Source organism: Arabidopsis thaliana, chromosome 3 (genome assembly GCF_000001735.4).
Source record: "Arabidopsis thaliana chromosome 3, partial sequence".
Classification (NCBI taxonomy): domain Eukaryota; kingdom Viridiplantae; phylum Streptophyta; class Magnoliopsida; order Brassicales; family Brassicaceae; genus Arabidopsis; species Arabidopsis thaliana.
The window spans coordinates 12,722,963-12,742,122 of record NC_003074.8 but is presented as its reverse complement, the minus strand read 5'-3'; the positions used below and the strand labels follow the sequence as shown (position 1 = coordinate 12,742,122).

At 35.9% G+C, this 19,160-nt stretch overlaps 4 pseudogenes across 4 annotated transcripts; 3 read left to right on the top strand and 1 right to left on the bottom strand.

The window, feature by feature from the left end:
- Positions 1-1,760: 1,760 nt before the first annotated feature.
- AT3G31370 lies at positions 1,761-2,711 on the bottom strand (annotated as a pseudogene; the record flags this gene model as incomplete). Its single annotated transcript has 2 exons — positions 1,761-2,318; positions 2,451-2,711.
- A 1,463-nt stretch (positions 2,712-4,174) lies between these two features.
- On the top strand, positions 4,175-6,952 carry AT3G31367 (annotated as a pseudogene; the record flags this gene model as incomplete). The annotated part of the gene is made up of 1 exon: positions 4,175-6,952.
- A 5,583-nt stretch (positions 6,953-12,535) lies between these two features.
- Positions 12,536-16,378, top strand: AT3G31365 (annotated as a pseudogene; the record flags this gene model as incomplete). The annotated part of the gene is made up of 1 exon: positions 12,536-16,378.
- A 1,322-nt stretch (positions 16,379-17,700) lies between these two features.
- AT3G31360 lies at positions 17,701-18,711 on the top strand (annotated as a pseudogene; the record flags this gene model as incomplete). The annotated part of the gene is made up of 1 exon: positions 17,701-18,711.
- Positions 18,712-19,160: the final 449 nt, after the last annotated feature.

Genomic DNA, 19,160 nt, shown 5'->3' with positions numbered 1-19,160 from the left:
TATCATTGCTGAAATAATAGTGTACAGATATTAAATTTTAAATCTTTTAACAGTTTAGAACCAGCTTAAATCCTACCATTGGACATGCTCTTAAAGCCTTAGAAGCATCTTCCAATCACACCCTTAAATTTTTAACAGCCATCACATAAAAATTGAAAACCAGAATAACGATTAGTTGTTAGCTTGATTCCTGCCAAATTTGTGTCATATATGCTCAACTAAATCATCTTTCAATTGTTCATGCAAAGCCCAATCACGAACTCGAGCTCGAGACGCCATAATATTACCTAGATTTGAAGGCATATCTGTAGAATAGTTGAAATCCACTTGTGAAGACGTGGTTGATTCCTACTGTGTGAATTAGGATGCATCAAACTAAGTATACCCATCTTGTTCATCCTCCAATATCATATTGTGATGTATTATAGATGCTCGCATGATCATTCCTATATTTTCTTTATCCCAAATAAGAGCTTGATTGTTGACAATGGCAAACCGAGCTTGCAAAACTCCAAAAGCATGCTCAACATCTTTACGTCAAGCTTCTTGACTTGGAGCAAATAAAGAATCTTTGTCACCTTGTGGAAGTAAAATAGATTGGATTAATGTAGCCCATTTAGGATAAATTCCATATGTGAGATAGTAAGCTAAATGATAGTCGGTTCTGTTGATTACGTATTTCACTTTTGGAGCTCGGCCTTATATTATATCATCAAAAACTAGTTAGCGATCAAGTATATTCATATCATTTAAGGTACCTGGAGGTCCAAAAAATACGTGCCATATCCAAAGATCTTGAGAAGCAATAGCCTCTAACTGGATGTGTAAGGGTTTATAAGAATATTGATCAAAAAATACGTGCCATATCTCTGTAAGGTTTCATCAAAATATTGATCAAACTTATCGTCAAGCATTTTGTCAAGATTGTAAGATGAAGAAGATCCTTTTTTTGTGGAAGTAGTACAAGGCCTTTTTTGGTGAAAAGAGGAATGATTTGAAGAAAATAAGAAAGATAAGATTGTGTAGTGTCTTTATTTGAAGGAAATAAAGAGGAATAATTTGGTGAAAAGAGGAAGGATTTCAAAAAGATATGATTTGGTAAAGTAGCTTGATAAAAAAGATAGAACCGTTTAGGAGAAAAAAAAGATTGTGTAGAAGTCAATAAATATAACTTCTTAGTAAAGAAGAAGATTTTTCGTTTGTCTAGGAGAAATGCGTTCTTTGTTTAGAAGAAGATTGTTTAATTATATAGAAACACAACTGAAATACAAGTGCTCTTTGGTCGAACAAAATATAAAGTTTATGTGGTGTACAATAATTGAAAACAAATTACTAGTGGTCTTTTTGAAACTTGTGGTGTCATCACAAAAATACAGACAAAACTTGTGGTGTCTCTACACCAAACAAAACTTGTGGTGTTTGCAAAACTTGTGGTGTCTTCTTGTACAAGTGATGTCGGCACTATTCAAATTTTCTAGACCCAGCAACTCAAAACTCATTTCATAAGACTAAATACAAGTTAGAGAACTTAAACACAAGAAAAGAACATAATACTTAAAGCATATAACACAACTGTAAACACTTAAAAGTATATAACACACAAAGTAATAAACTCATTTCATTAATGATTAGAACTGAAATACAACCGAAATCAACTTAAACAAAAGAACAGAACATAATACTTAAAGCATAGAACACAACCGAAACACTTAAAATATATAATACAACTTAAACAAGAACATAAACTCAAAAGCATAGACTTAGGACAACATGTTAGTAATCAACTTGTGCTTAAGAGCCAACTCGATGTCAGAGACAGACTCATTTTTGGTTAGGAGACTCTCTAGTAATCTCTCATTACTTAGCTTATTTTTTTCAGAGAGAAACTTCTCTTTACCATTAAGTGGCTTCTCTTTGAATATTAAATTTTTCTCCTTAATCCCCCAAATATATTGCATATCTGTCATAGTGTTGTTTGCATCACCTTCCACAGTAAGCCTCGTTTTAGCTTTACCTTTGGCTTTGGCTTTGGCTGCCTTTACATCAATGGGGCGTGTTTGATACCCTTCAAGGTCAACTGTCACATGATCTCCTACGGATTCATTTTGTTTTCTTTGCTTGGCTGGTACATTTAAAGCATTGCTAGAACACCACTTTTGATCAAACATAACCTCCCTCCAAACATGTTCAAGAGTTAACTTAGTCTTGTAATCGGTGTGGAAACTATGGTGGGCAAAGTTCATCACATCATTATCATTCTCCCCACTGGTTTTCTCTTTGGTTGTAGCCACATAGCTTCCTACGAACTTGCAACAACCCTCACTTATCTTAGACCATCTATCTTTACAACATTTTGGTAATCTATTTTCCATCCCTTCTAGCTTGGGACTTGCAGCAAAGTAGGCAGCGATACGGTGCAAGAATCATATTGCTTTTTGCTCATTGGATACGACATGATCTTTGGAGGTGTTGAGCCATGCATTGCTGAGGACCACATCTTCAGTTAGTCCCCATTTGCGTCTTGATTTCTTGTTTACAATTGGCTGTTCCACTTTGCTTGGATCATTAGCCCATTGAACTTCTGATGATCCAACATCTATGCTTGGTGAAAAACAAGCATACTGAATTGGTGCAAGCACTTGGTTCTCTTCTTGAGAGGTGAAAAGGTCTAAAAAGCTTCGTTGATGGGAATATGAGTTTGAGGAATCCATAACAATGTTTTGGCTAAAGGTTAAAAGGACTTGAAACGCTTCAAGTAATTTTGATGTGTTTTAAAAAGCTTCAAGTAATTTTAAAGGAATGGGTTGCGGTTTTCAAATGGTTCAAGTTGTGGTTATATGTTAAGTCAAAGCATTGATCACATAGAGCAATGAATGACTAGCATTAGACTTTAACCTATTGATAAACCAATGAAACATCTACTACTAATAAAAGAAACTTCTTGAAGATCTCTCAAGGTGTCCACAACAACTATTTTTCCAACACTCTCTTCATACGCCACGTCAGCATCGGCAAAAAAAAAATTTCATAAATAAAAACCTTTACCCATAATAGTAAGATGCCCAACTATATGAAGCCCACATACTCAATACGTAACATAAAAGCGTAATAATTTTGTAGTCCCCTAATATCAATGGGTCAATCTATAACCTAAAATCAGTTCACAAAAAAAAAAACTAGAGGCATCCTTCCTCCTCACCGTCTCTATCCTCTCATGCTGAATCGATTCAGTTTTCTCCAAAAAATAAAAACTCCACCTTTATCAAATCGCAACTTCGTCATCTTCACTCATGTATCTATTAATCTATATATATAATAAACGACAAGCTTTTTTTGCTATTTATCTCATCATCCAGGCTATCTTCAGCATGAGTAAATTGTAGTTTCGCCCCTAAATTTTAAGTGAGTTAATATGAGAGATTAAGTCGCAACCGTTAGATTAGATATGAAAATAAGGGTTTTTAATCGTAGCCGTCGGCTTTAATACTTTGGCCTCTGCCCCTGCCTTTTAAATTTACAATGGATCAGTCGATTATATGGGCCATACTCTCGAAAGTTTGGGCCATGAAATTATAATTTTGTTGTATGTTTATCATAATGTTTTATTTCCTATTTCTAAGATTCTATTAATTTTATATTTTGCCTATGATATTTTATATATTGATAACTGAACAATCCAATGATTTATATTTTAAAATTTTCTAGATAATGTTTTCTAGAAACCCTAATTCATCTACCCCAAACTCATCATCTATAAATATTGTTCGTGTTGTATTGCTACAATCATAACGTTTCGTCTCTTTATTCATAGTTGTATGTGTAGTTGTTAGGGTTATAGACTTATTGTGTTATTTTTACAGATATTATAATTAGATTGTCCGCTTATTAACTCTCTTTCGTTTATGTTGTATACACAGGAACAGTTCCAAAAGACAGCAATCATCCTCGCAAAATGATGTCTTCCTGTTCTGTATGTTCTTCACGAGCTTCGACGTTTTATTCTATTACTTTCTGTAACAACCCGTCCCGTGGGACCCGCCCACGTGGCCACTCTCTGCAACGTTGCGTCCAGTTGGCGCTGCAGCGCATCAACCCTAACCTCTCTCCTTGGGCCCTCAAGGCTCACATGTAGGTTATTGGTGCGCTTGGCGTTCCTTAAACCCAAGTCATCACCCTTTTACAACCTTTCCACAGGACAAGCTATTACCAATTAATCTGAGTAAAATACAGTGTTATCAGTTTGCATGTGTCGCGGACCAAAGATGCTATTTAGGTGATCGTGGACCGTCTTACTAAGTCAACACATTTTCTGGCCATAAAAAAAAATGATGGAGCGGCGGTGTTGGCTAAGAAATATGTGAGTGAGATCGTGAAGTTGCATGGAGTACATGTGAGTATTGTGTCAGACAGGGATTCCAAGTTTAATTCTGCGTTTTGGAGAGCCTTTCAGGCAGAGATGGGCACTAAGGTGCAGATGAGCACGGCTCATTATCCTCAGACAGATGGTCAATCTGAGAGGACTATCCAGACACTTGAGGATATGTTTCGGATGTGTGTCTTAGATTGGGGAGGTCATTGGGCGGATCACTTGAGTCTGGTAGAGTTTGCTTATAACAACAGCTATCTAGCGAGTATTTGGATGGCGCCTTTCGAAGCGTTGTACGGGAGGCAATGCAGAACACCGTTATGCTGGACCCAAGTGGGGAGGGGAGAGGAGCATATATGGTGCAGATTATGTTCAGGAGACCACGGAGAGGATCCATGTTCTGTTCTTAAGCTGAACATGAAGGAAGCTCAGGATCGACGGCGGAGTTATGCTGACAAGAGGAGGAGAGAGCTTGATTTTGAGGTTGGGGACAGAGTGTATCTCAAGATTTCCATGTTGCGAGGTCCGAACAGGTCTATCTCAGAGACTAAGTTGTGTCTGAGGTACATAGGTCCGTTCAGGATTGTTGAGAGGCTGGGACCAGTGGCATACAGGCTAGAGTTGCCAGATGTTATGCGTGCATTTCACAAGGTGTTTCATGTGTCGATGTTGAGGAAGTGTCTTCACAAGGATGATGAGGTGTTGGCTAAGATTCTAGAGGATCTTCAACCCAACATGACTTGGGAGGCGAGACTAGTGAGGGTTCTCGAGAGGAGGATCAAGGAACTTCGGCGGAAGATGATTCCTTCGATCAAAGTCATGTGGGACTGCGATGGTGTGACAGAGGAGACTTGGGAGCCATAGGCGAGGATGAAGGCAAGGTTCAAGAAGTGGTTCGAGAAGCAGGTTGCTGCATGAGTTTGCCTATCCTTGGTTTCCAGTTTAAGTGTTGTTGAGTTTTTGAGCTCTTGAGTTGTTGTTCTTATTTCTCTTTTTTTTGTATTTTTGTTTGGAGTTGTAACGATCATGACATTTGATGATAAATAAAATAAGTATTTTTTCTTGGATTTGACTTGACTTGTCTTATTTAAAAATGTGTTGTGCGGTTTCCAAAAATGGAAAGTTTCCTAGAAAGGAGTTGTCTATTTTTGAAAAGTTTGAGTAATCAACCTAAGAGAGAGGTGTGCTTATGAGATGGCTGGGAGTTGGTCATAAGGATATTCTTGAGGGGATATGATGGATGGTGAGGCATAAAAGTGTCTTACGCGAATCCATGAGAGAGTCTGGAGATATGTTCGGAAGCGTTTAGTATTGTTTGCTCGAGGGACATGAGGGTCCCAACGACTCGTGAGGAGCGGGGTATGCTCATGAGGTACCGGTAACTAGAGGGATTTGGTGTCTTTAGCGTGCGAGGTGTACGGTGGCTTCGGGTGACGATCCGAGAGCGCGCTTTAGGGTGACGACCCGAGAGCGAGTTTTAAGGTATTATTTTCTCCAAGTGTCGTAACTCGATGATTTTGTGGCTGAGAGTGAGCCGACACAACTCAGGGTTTGAATTTGAGTGGGGAAGATAATACGTGTGATACCCGAGATACTGTAGGCTGAGGCCTTAGAGTGTTTATGCTCGAAGATTACGGTATGAGAGTGGAGAGTGAGTTGTGAGCAACAATGACTAGTTAATCGTGAGTATATCGACTAGATAGAAAGACCTAGAGGGGGTCTGGTTGGAGGGAGTGCGGACCGTAATGACGGTTGCACGGATTTCTTTGGAGTGGAAGGGTGAAGCTAGATTAGAGGACGAATCTATGTTAGTGGGGGAGAATTGTAACGCCCGTGAACCGGATAATCGTTTAGGGTTTGTATTTAAATCGCTCGGTTTAATCGGTTGGGTTAATGAAAACCCTGGAGTGTGCATATAAAAGAAGGAAACTCGAAATTAGAGCTTTAGTTAGCCACTTTTCGTTTTGTAAAGGAAAAAAGAGAGAGAAGGAGAAGGACCAGAATCGTTAGGATTTGGGAGGAAACAGTTTCGACATATCAAATCGTGGTCAAAGGTAACGACATTTGGTAGAATTATTTGCAAGTCTTTCTAGTCATTCTCCAATATACAGAAATGGATTTGGATTTAAATTCGTTGAGTTATTCGCAGTTTCGTGAGCCACGTTTTCTCAGACGCGAGTTAGGACCAGCGGGCATTGTAACTGAGATCGTGGTCTCGTCTGGTTTCCAATCGACACGAGAGTTTGTGGGAAGCTTTGTGACCTCTAAGGCTAGCTTTTCAACGAAGGGATTTGATAGTTAACGGTTGGTTTTGTTTTTAGGGTTTCGTCTTTGAGACTGTTTGTTTCTGATTTTCATGTTCCGTTTGCTTCAAGGTTGCTTTTGGTTATGGACTTGTTGTAGGACGTTTTTGGACTGTTTCAGACGCAAGGAGAGTCTCTCCTAGTTTTAATTGTTGTTAGAATCAGCTTGTTAAGGTGAGTGCGTGACCATGAGCTTATCTGAGCGATTGGGTTGTATGATTTGTTTTGTGTGATGATATGTAGGTGTGGTGAATGTATTTTTGGGTGAATTGTTCAGTGACTGGTTTGTTTATGTTGTATTTGTGATTATACCCCCTTTTATTTGCTTGTGTGTATAGCTCGTAGATGGGAGGATCGCCTCACTAAATATTTGTGATAATACTTATGCATCTCTTTCTTTTGGTGCAGGTAAAGAGAAAGTGTGATCGTGGAATCATGGCAAGGAAGAGAGGATGATCAAGGAACTCGTTTGGTTTATTTTTGTGTTTTGGTTATTGGAATCCTGTTAGAGTTGTGTTAGGATTGTTAGTCATTCTTAGTTTTGTTGGTCGACTTATTTATTTATTCATAAATTATTATTTTTGACTTGTGGTTTAAATATTGCTTTATTGGTTGATTGAATTAAGTTTTTATGGGTTGGGTTGTTTCACTTTCCTTATTGGTCACTTTTGATTGTTATTGTTCGTCTGAATATATATATGGTTTGTATGCTTTCATCTGCTAGGGTATCCTGTTTGAGCATGGAGTATTTCCTTTTTTCGGTATCTGTGGCACGCTCCAATCGCCCCTACCAGTGGGCTTCACGTCCTCTCTCGGGCCCATGAGCCCACCCATGTTCGACAATCAGTACACCACGTCCGGGAAGCTTTAAAGACTTGTTACCGGCCCTACAAATCACCACATGATCTTTTCCCATGCTTTACCCTTACTCGCATGGTTCCGACAATCACTTCCGGGTAGGTCACTCATCTTGAAACTACTCTAACCCAAGCACACTTAACTTTGGAGTTCTCTCAGGACTTTTGACCGAAAAGATAAGTGCACTTTTGTGACATAGGTGGCCAAATCAATTATTTTAAACCTCTCTGCATGCGCCAGCATATTCCTGAAACTGGGGTACTATAATATATTTTATTATTTTGATGTGTTCATTAATGTTTCATTCTTTACGACTTTTCTCTAACGATAAGTAGCAACTATGATGATTCGTATTGAAAGGATGTTAGTTACATACTTTTTAGTTTGATATTAGCTTTTAACTTTTTTAGGGTTTTTTAGGAACCTTGTGAATTTTTTTTATCGGTAAGTTCCGACCAATATCGGTATTTTATAACATCTTCGACATCAGAAATGTTACGCCAAATGTATTTAATATCATTTGGGAATGTATTTTTAATTTCTTAGGTCGTTGAATTTTTTGCTCTAGACTTATCGTTGGATGAGGTAATTATTGATACTATTCAGCCTTAGTGATTATATGATAAAGCATTGCAATTTCATTCATCTCTTTTACTGTTAATAATTGAAAAGTAAGTTTGAAGGTGTGATCTTGAGTATAGAAGCCTTATCTCTCAAGCAAGACTGTTCTTTGGACGTAACTATACATCTCTGTGTTACAAATTTTAAATTTTCTAAAAATATACTATTTTGTGTTTAACGTTATGCTTCTATTTTTAGTGTACGATGGCTGTTGTTGTTCAAAGTCTTTGAATCCAAACTACTTTTTCTCTCGCTATCTAAATGTTATTATATTGTTATGATTTCGTTATCTGTTTGGAAATTACAGTTGATCTGTATATAACTAATTTTTGTAATTGAAATTTTATGAAAATAGGCAGTGGAATCCTTAGAGCCCTTAATGCATACAAAACAGGTTCAGTAACAACTCGATATAGGCCCTTATGAATGGTGTTTTATTCATTTTAAATTGACAATATTTCTTAGTTTCCTTATAAACCATATAGGTTCTCGCTGGTTTGCGAAATAAGTTTTTTAATTATGAGGTATAATAACTTATTCTTATTATATTTCTTGTTATCTATATATGTTTTATATTTATATTATCTACTAATAATTTCTTCATGGTGTATTATTATCCAGCTAATTGTGTGGAACGTGATGATCTTCTTACCGACGCCAATGAGAATACTATTGATTGTATACATTGCACTTTAATCATAGTCGGCGATTATTTTCGGTTGAGTTAATGATAAACTTATGACTAAATATCAATGTTTATTAAAAGAAGATGAATCAGTGACAATCGATACTTTTCAGCTAATCAACAACGGTCATGAGTATAAAACAAGTCCCATGCTCTTCAAAATAAATTTCTATCATACAACGCTTGTCATACCATATGACAATTTCCTAGTTGATATACTTGAGAAATATTTTGTTGAGTTTTCTATGGTTTTGAGTGGTGTTGTCGATGATAAAATTTTGATTGGTGATGTTATTATGTGGTTACGTGTAATAATTATTTTCATTTAATAAGCAATATCTAATATTTAAAATCTGTGTTTGATATTCAGCTTCAAGATACTACGTATGATTGGTTACACGTCGATTATGTCTTTATATATATATATATATATATATGTTACAAGTATTATATACTTATTGCATGTATGTTTGGTCGTAGTGGTATCGTGTACTCTGTAGGGAAAATATGTTGATCAAGTAAAGACTTATTCAGAGCTTAATCTGAAATCAACTATGATATGTATTCTTCGTTTTGCTCAGGTAAATGAGTTTAGAGGTACGCTAAAACTTATTTCAAGTAGTTCGTGCATGGTGTAACACATCTTTTTTTAAAAGTTCGTTTATATGTTATTGGTTTGTCGTTAATCATTATATGTTTTAGATAACTGGAATGTTTCTAATGCATTCAGCTCTACAAAAATACTTTTGGATCCACAGCTTATCATTGTAGAAGCCTTCCGATCCAAGTAATTAAATATATTATACTACTATTTGTCGTTTTTGTTTTGATGGCCTGTGTTAACGTAGAATCGTGGTTTGCATATTACAGATTGGTGATTGTGAACCAATCATTATCTAAGACCGGATAAACACGCCTGCGGTCCCTACCATACCACTTCGTGATGAGTTCTTTGTTCGGAAAGTCAAAAAACTATCCATGAGATAGTGACTGTTGTGGAGGTTTTGTTTACTATATTATTTACATAACTGAATTATTATTTATTATATTGGTATAACATTTACTATATTTCTGTTGAATTATAGGACATCACATGTGTTACAGTTGCAACTGTTGATGCTATCGATGATCCTTATCGTTGGTGTTATCTCTGGTGCAAGATATGTACCAAAAAGTTGCAGCATTATCCAGAGAAAAAGGTTATAATGGCCCTCCGTTTTACGTCTTTGATACTTTTGGTAGTGGGTTGTTACCGACGTTGTGGCTAGATATAACATTCATACTCTCTTAAAACTTTTAGTATATATATAATATTGTTTTGCGTGTTGACTACTGTTGTAATTATTATAAACAAATATCGTCTCATGTTACGAGTTTCCCATGATTTTGTTAAATTTCTTCTTTTCGATTCAATAGCCAAAAATCTAGTTAAGAAGAGTGCTCAACCATTACTTGATGAGATTCTTCAGGTTTGTTATTATTGCCTATGTATAATTATCACATCAACGCGTTAACGGATAATGATGCTGTCTTTTTTTAAAAAAATAAAAAAAAATAGGACGATCCTCGGGTGTTGCCTTCTATCTTGACAGAATTGATATGAAAGAAAATCATGTTTAAAGTCCGAATAGGTGCTGATAATAAGCAGAAGAGGAATACTCATTATTTCGTGCAGAAGTTTTGCGATAATCCAAACATGGTCGAAGAGTTTTTGCATGAGGTTTGTACTCTATGAATAATTTGATATTAGTTGTTTTTATTATTGGGTACATTCTCATGTGGCAATTATTCAAATTTTAGCATATGTAATCTACTAGCTCCGTAGATGTATTGGATGGTGTTACGGCTTCTTTTGACGTCAATCAGACTCCAAATGATCTTGGCGAAGACCTTATCGATTGATCGATCGTGATGTTGTTGCTCTTATCAATGTTGGGTCAAAGAAGACAAGAAGTGTTGGTGCTGCTAGTATTGTAATCAAGTACAACCAAAAGACAAAATCCAAGACTGAAAAAAAGAAAAAAATTATTTTATTATTTACAAATTTAGATCTTAACTTGTTTCGGAATTGAGTCTGGTTTTATTGATTTGTCGATTGATATATTTATATGGATTTAATTTAAATTTTTTAAAAAGAGTTTAATGTTGTAGATGGCAAGTGTTAGAAATTATTTATTTACTGACTTGGTTATATATGTATTTGTGAGATGTTTACATAAATGCATTATATATTTAGGAATATATATTAATTATATATTTAGGAATATATATTAATTATATATTTAGGAATAAATATTAATGATAATTATTTTCTGAGTGTCGGAATAAAACCGAGAACGTGTGATATGTATTGGCCGTATAGTTATTGCTATTTTATTTTCTGACTTATCTAATATAATATTAAAATTATATAATGTGTTCCATAATATAATTCAACTTTGTACCGTTAATAACTTGGTTGATAGTCGTCCTCATTAGTTATCGAATAGACGCGATTATATTTGAGATATAGTTCTACCACAATTAGCTATAAAACAATTATCTTTATAATATATTTGAACAAAATATCGTGATTGATTGCTTGCTTTGACAATCTAAATGAATAATATTCATTTTTCAAAATATGTTCATCCACTGAGAGAAATATATGTTATTTTTCAGAACATAATATTATGGTTACTAATTTCTGAGAATATTTAAATTGTCAATTGTCCTCATCTCTTTATTTTTTACATACATATGAAATTGTACATTCTCCTCATATATTTGTTTTAATATATTTGATATATCTAAAAAGGAATATTTGTTATTATCGAATATTAAATCAAAGAAGTTTACTATTTATCGTTTGTATTTTATACATATTTAGTTTAATATGTATACATGTGAGTCTTGTGATTGTTCCTTGTGATACAAGACAAGGTTGAGAACGATTCGTTTTGTAATATGAAACGAAGAACAAAAAACCCTACAGATTTTTCGTCCATAGCTAGGCTTCGTGTTAAAAGAGGTTTGTTTCAAAATATTAGCTCGATTGTTGATATGATGTTGTATATGTTAGTGTACATGTTTTAACTCATATATTCTGATGAATGCAGATGCCATTATAAAAAAAACAATATTATGTGCCATATGCTTTTAATATTCTTGTACATCACCAATATATAGATATCGGCAAGAGAAACAGGTACAAAGATGCGAGGAGGTTTCGGATAAATGTTCTTAAGAGGAAAAGAGCAGCTTCAAAGAAACTATTAGATGGTTGATATTTGTTATATATTAATTGTTCATTACAATATTCTCTAGCACATCTCGGTTATTAATAAACTTCGAATAACTATATATAAAATATACCACTTATCAGGAGATGCTTTGCTACCTGATATCGAAGGAAATTTTGTATACTTTGTCGCAACCGATCCAGAGTCAGAAACAAACGACTTTGAGTTCGATGAGACGGACGTTTGTTCAGATCATTTGACCAAAAATAATACATGACAATGTGCGTTTCCTATGGGACTAGAAGCGTCTGATATTGTTCAACCAGGATTAGCTGACAGTGTTATTATTTCCCTTTTAACGTCAGTAAAATGTGCATTGTTATTTTATAAATATATAACAAAAGTAATATTGTGCATCATATTATTGTAGGATATTATGATAATGGAGATCCCATATTCAACTGTCAACAATGCAGGGAATATGTGGTACGGAGAACGACTAAATAATAATGTAAAAGCTAAAAAACAAAAGTTTGGTGTTTGCTGCAAACAGAGCAAGGTTAAACTGCCTGTAATGAAAGATCCACCAGCAACACTATCTACACTATTGTATAACGGTGACAGTAAGAGTATTCATTACCGCGAGTTAGTTAAAGTGTATAACATGATATTTGTGTTTATCTCTCTTGGAGGGAGTTTCATCATTCTGGTGACGATGGAAATGGGCCGTACTTATTTCACTTATCTGGTGAAAACTACCATTTGATTGGTGATCTTTTTCCTAAACCAGACGAAGTGCCTGCATTCTTGCAGCTGTACATACACAACACATTGAATGAGATAGTCAATTGTAAGACTGTTTACGGGTACGTATCATATTATACGTAAATATATGAACACACATGTCTATATATATATATATATATAATTTTTTTTAAAAGCCTAATTTACATATTAATTTTATTTGGTGTTTAGGAAATCGTTGAAGGAGATGTTAGATGCTCATAATCCTCATGTTAAAGCTTTCAGAACATCAAGCGAGAGGTTTGCAGCAAGCGGTAATAATACTGGTCTGAAGTTGGTGCTCTATTTTGATCGTAAGCATGAGGGATGAAGGCACAATCTTCCTACTTCAGATGAAGTTGCCGGTCTGGTACTCGGTGACTTTGAAATTGGTGATAATACACGTGATATTATACTAGAGACTACGACTAGAAATGCCTAAAATAATTATAACGGCTGGTATATTTATTCAGGTCGGATAATTGTTGGGCATTAACTGAAGATATTTGCATTCATTTCAACTAGCATCGTGACACGTCTTTTTATCCAGCATTATTGATATACTTTTTTCGATTACTTTTAAGAACACTCTTTGTTCCAACGAAACTTTAAACGAGCAAATCAGAGTCTAGCACGACTTTTCAATACTATTCAATCTTCTTCGATATTTACGAATTGGTTATTCACTCTTTTCTAACATTATAGATATCGTTTTGTTAATCTTTTGAATATGTTTTTTTCCGCGAATTCAAACCATACATAATAACCCAAAAAAGAAGGTGTTCCACACGTTGAGTTCATATTCATTGCTAGTTAAATGAAAAGTTGTGGTTTTCATTGCAATAGGGCCGTGAATAAGTGAGCTGCATCCAGCTTACTTACCTTTACAATACCCATTACTCTTTCCATATGGAGAAGATGGGTTCAGTCTAGGTATCGACATAGGATTTGTTGGTGTAAATTGAAAGAAAAGGAAAAACATCACGATGCGTGAATTGTTTGCGTATCGAATTTAGACTAGGGCTAGTCAGTCTCCAATCATTCCATTGTCCGGACGCCTATTCCAACAATTTATGGTTGATATGTACACTATGATAGAAACAAATAGATTACGGTACATTTGTTTCAATCAGAAGAATCTCCGCTGTGAAAATTATGAGCGAATTATGCAGAGTGCCGAACGTGGTGACCAATGCTTGAGAAGCAAGGAACAAAGATTTTCATACCTTCTTCCTTTACAGGTGGATCGAGATACATGATGCAAGATTAAATCGACGCGATGGCTACGTGCAAATATTTTGGTTATTAAGACATCTTTATTACTATCACTTGTAATCCCAAATGGCCTGAAATCACGAGATATCTTGAAAAGCATGTCCTAAACTCTGAGGATAGACTGGACATAATTTGTAGGTTTTCAAGATGAAACTCGATAATTTATTGTCTTATAATTAGCGACGGAAGATACTTTTGGGACTGTTTCTTTAGTTATATAAACTTATTAATGGGATGCTTACCAATGTTTAATATGTTTGACAGTTACTAATTAACTTCTTAATATTTTCCATCATTCGGGGCAGCGTTGTACACAATCCAGTTTTAGAATAGGGGTCTTCCTCATGCACATATGGTTTTTTTTTTAGCAAAAGACTACAATGATTCCGACTGGTGATGATATTGATAAAATTATCAGTGCCGAGATTTGAGATAAAGATTTAGAGCCTCATTTGTACGACATAGTCTCTGATTGTATGATATATGGACCGTGTGGACCAGAATTTCCCTATAATGTTTAGATGAGAAATGGGAAATGTTCAAAATTCTTTCCAAAACCAAGAAACTCTTTGACGACAGTAAACGATGATGGTTACCTCCTCTATAGGAGACGTGAGGATAAGAGATTTATCGAGAAAAAGGGTTTCGAGTGCGATAAAAGGTATGTTGTTCCTTACAACAGAGCGTTGTTGTTACGTTATCGTGCTCTTATTCACGTCGAATAGTTTAATTAATCACGTTCTATCAAGTATCTTTTTAAGTACATCCATAAAGGACCAGACTATATCAGCAACACTGTACAAAAAGAGGATGAAAATGGTAATATTATTCATGACGAGAGAGAAAAATATTCTAGCTGTAGGTATGTTTTTTTGGGACTTGGTATTTGGTCTGATTCATTTGTACTAAGATTTATTAGGTTTATATTGTTTTTTGTACATGTAGATATATCTGCACGTGAGGCAACTTGGCGTATACTTACTTTTCCTACCCATCCCCGCACTACGTATGTGATGAAGCTTTCGTTTCATGCTCCAGGTAAATAGTTTATGATTTACAATCAAGATGACCCTGTCGATGAAATTTTAAATCGTAAGTCTGTCAGCCACTCCATGTTTCTCGCATGGATGATTGCTAACAAAAAATATCCCGAAGAAGCTAAGGGTCTTATGCTAACTTTCCTTTCGAAATTTGTTTGGGTGCCTCGAGAAAGATTGTAGAAAGAATGGGAAAGGAGTTTTGCGATCGTTAGGAATTACCATGTTCCTTGGTCGTCTGGTGAAGATTATTTTTTGTGGCATGACGTGCGATCGTAATAAAAACAAGGTTGGTTGTATACAATTTTTGACAAAGCCAAAAACGATTGGCTTCCAACGGTGTCGTGTATAAAAGCTTCCAAGATACCTGTTTTGCCATGAGTTTGCTTGATTATGACAAAGAAAATATTGAAGGCATTAAGGAAGCAAGTTTTTGGGCAATTGGAGTTTATCTGCGCAAACTTTTCTTGATCATGTTGATGTCTGCCAGTGTCGCTGATCCGCCGAAGGTCTGAACTACTACTTGGCTTTTATTGTCTGAAGATTTAGTAGTTGTAGAGAGGCTAAAACAAGGAAATCATGGTAAAATTTGTGTAATCGCATAATTTTCTCATTAAAGTATTGAATATTGACTCCCTTCTTAATTTCATGTCCATAGCTTATGTATATATAGATAATTTCTTATGTTTTATCTGCGTAGGTTTGACGTTAAGGGATGGCGAGTTGCAAGTTCTAGGCTTAATAGCTATTGAAGATATTCTCCGTAGGAGCGGTAAGTCTTTGGCTAATTATGGTGGTATGCCTTGTCCTGAGCTTTACTTGGTTCATGGGCATAGGAATAATTTGATCGCCAACGAACTTGGATACATTCAAACAGAAAAGCACGAAAAGTATATTGAACTTTATGGTAAGAGAATTGGTGAGCAGAAAGGTCTATACCAAGAGAGCCTATACGCTGTTCTACAGGATCGAGGAGGTGTATTTTTTGTTTACGGGTTCGTTGGTACTAGCAAAACCTTTTTATAGTCGATCTTGTCTGCTTAGAAATTTAGATCCCAAAGAAGGATTGTGCAATGGTACACGTCTGTAAGTCACTCGCTTGGCGAATCATGTCATCGAAGTAGAAATTATCATGTGCGACATTCCAGATCAGAAGGTATTAATTTCGAGGATGTTTCTCTTGCCGCCTTAGACAAAATTTCCGTTTAGACTAAGGCGTCAGCAATTTCCAGTAGCACTCGTGATATGTCCTAGTTTTTAGTGATTTCTAAAATAGTTTCAGAATGGTTTTTAGAGTCTTTCTAGTCCTTTTCGTATGTTTTGAGTCATTTCAGGTGCAATTACACATTTGGGAGCTATGGAGCATAGTAAGGAATTTTGGAAACTTTTCAGCATTGAAGATTATCAAAGACGTTTTCCACGCAATAGTGTCGATCGACACCACACCTCTGTCGATCGACACCCTTATCTCGACTGAGAGAATTTTTTATTTCTGCCAAGTCTTTGAGAAGCCCTGAAGTTTTCTTTATTTGCAAAGTAGTCCCTGCACGTTTTTAGTCACTTATATACCTAATTATTTGTTCATTGTTAGACAAAAGTTTAGTTTTATTATTTTGAGATACACTTTTGGAGAGAAGAATCGAATCCCTGTAGAGAGGATTCTGAACTCTTTTTACTCTTATTCTTATTCAATACAAACTATTGAAATTATGATTTGTGTTTTTGTTATCATGTCTGAGTAATCACCTTGTTGGGTTTTAGGGAGTTTCAATAGGGATTTAGATGGATTAGTAGCTCGAAAACCCCTTAGAATTATTTTTAGAGTTCTTCATCTTGATTATTCTTATTGCTAGTTTTAGATTGATCACCTAGAACTTGATATTAGATAATAGGTATACCCGCCACAGGTACTTGTTATTTGAACTATCATATGTGAGCCTAAGCATTTAAGAAGAACAGGTAGGCTCATAGAAGGGCTCTGGTTTAGATACTAGGTGAACTAATCAAACTTGATAATAATGCATGCTCTAGTATAGGATTTCTCGGCTTCTCCTGTTATCTTAGCTCTAAGTATAGAGAGTTTCGTAGAACGCCACCGGTTACTCTATAATCATAGTTTGAGTTCGATAACCGTGCGATAACAATCCTAATATTAGCTAAATCTACAATTTATCGATCTCCCGACACAATTTCTTAGACCCAACGCTTTAATCACTTGAATCTACAACTCATTTACTTGCTTTATTGTCTTTTACATTAATATACTTTGTCTAGCTTAATTAAAACCACCATAAGTTTATTGTGTGAACATAGAGAACTTAGTGGAATTTGACCGTTAAGTGCTAACGACGATCTCTTATTTGAAGGAGTAAGCTTAAGGCAATTTGAGCTATATCAATTTTGCCGCTGTTGCCGAAGTTCTCTTTTAGTTCACCATTAGACTAGGTGTTGTTTTAAGTCTAGACACTTCTTTTCTATCACTTATTCACGTGTTTCTTTGTCCTTTGGTTTCTTGTGTTTCAGGTACCTTCAAATTGAGAATCGCGTTTCTATGGCAGGATTTCACGATAGTGTTGACCGACACCCTCTGCAGAACCAGCTGGCTAAATTAGGCGACCTTAACAAAAGTGATCTTTTCTACACCAACCGATCAACATTCAAGCTACCACCATTTGAACGAGAAGACTTTGCTATACACCCTGCCTATTGTGATCTTGTGTCAAGAGGAAAGTTTAGAGGAGCTCTCGATGAATCACCATTAGATCATTTGGAAGTCTTCTATTAAAGCAGAAGGTGTACCAGCTGATTACCTTATTAAAGCAGAAGGTGTACCAGAAGGTGCAAACTCTTCCCCACTCTCTCGCGCGCAAAGGAACATCATGGTTGCGTCAACTAGAATCAGGTTCAATAACCAATTGGACTGATACAAAGCACACCTTCATGAATCACTTCTTCAATGAATCCGTGACAGAGGCACTTCGTTTGCAAATCTCTTCGTTCACTCAAGCACCAACCGAGTCCCTTAGAGTAGCATGTCTCCACTTCAAATCTTATCAGCGAGAATGTCAACAACATGGCTTCCAAGAGAGCCAACTCATTAATATATTCTACAGAGGGATAGCTGAGCCATACCAGAATCAACTTGATGCAGCAAGCTACTGTAACTTCATGACAAGAACTACTGGTGAAGCATTGCTCCTCATCACCAATGCTGTTGATAATAGTTTTTTAAGATCAATTAATCCTAAAGCACTATCATGTCGTTGTAGTACTGAAGGTTATCAATCCAAATGGGTGTGATGCTAGCAATCAAGATGCAATCAGAGTTCACAGAGTCAAGCCAAACAATAACAAGTTTTGGGGTGTTCTAGCAGTCCTAAGTGAACATGCAGGAAACAAAAAATCAAGCAGAAACAAGAAAACACTCGACCAACACAGCTCGTTGAAGAGCACTGGGTGTGGTCGAGTGACAGGTCGAGTAACAGACATAAAATGTAACAGGGATACTCGACTGCACAGTCTGTTGCCAGACAACTGGGTGGTCGAGTATCAGGTCGAGTAACAGGCCAAAATCACAAAAACTAAGTAACATGTAACAAGATTCAGTAAACAATAGCAGAGTAAGCAAATAAATTAATCAAATAAAGAATTCCCGAGGATGGGGTAATTGAGTAGTTTTGTTTCCTCAGTTTACAGGTGATTGACATGCTCAATAAATTATCCTTAGATAACAAGTTCGGTAACCAAATCTAAGTGCCACCGCAAAAGAGACCCTCAAGTTAAACTAGTCCCAGACTCAATCACCATTGACGAGAGTTAACCTAATAGGCATTACGAATCAACAAGTTAACGCCCAAACGCTCCCTACAACCAATAACTTGGTATAAAGCCACGAATCTTTGGAATTAGTGGTTCAGACATTTCATTGAACACCTTTTGGGCGCGGAAATGTCTGGGCTCAAATTCCAGTTGATCAGAAAGCGATAGGCATGAAGAACAACTAATCCAGAA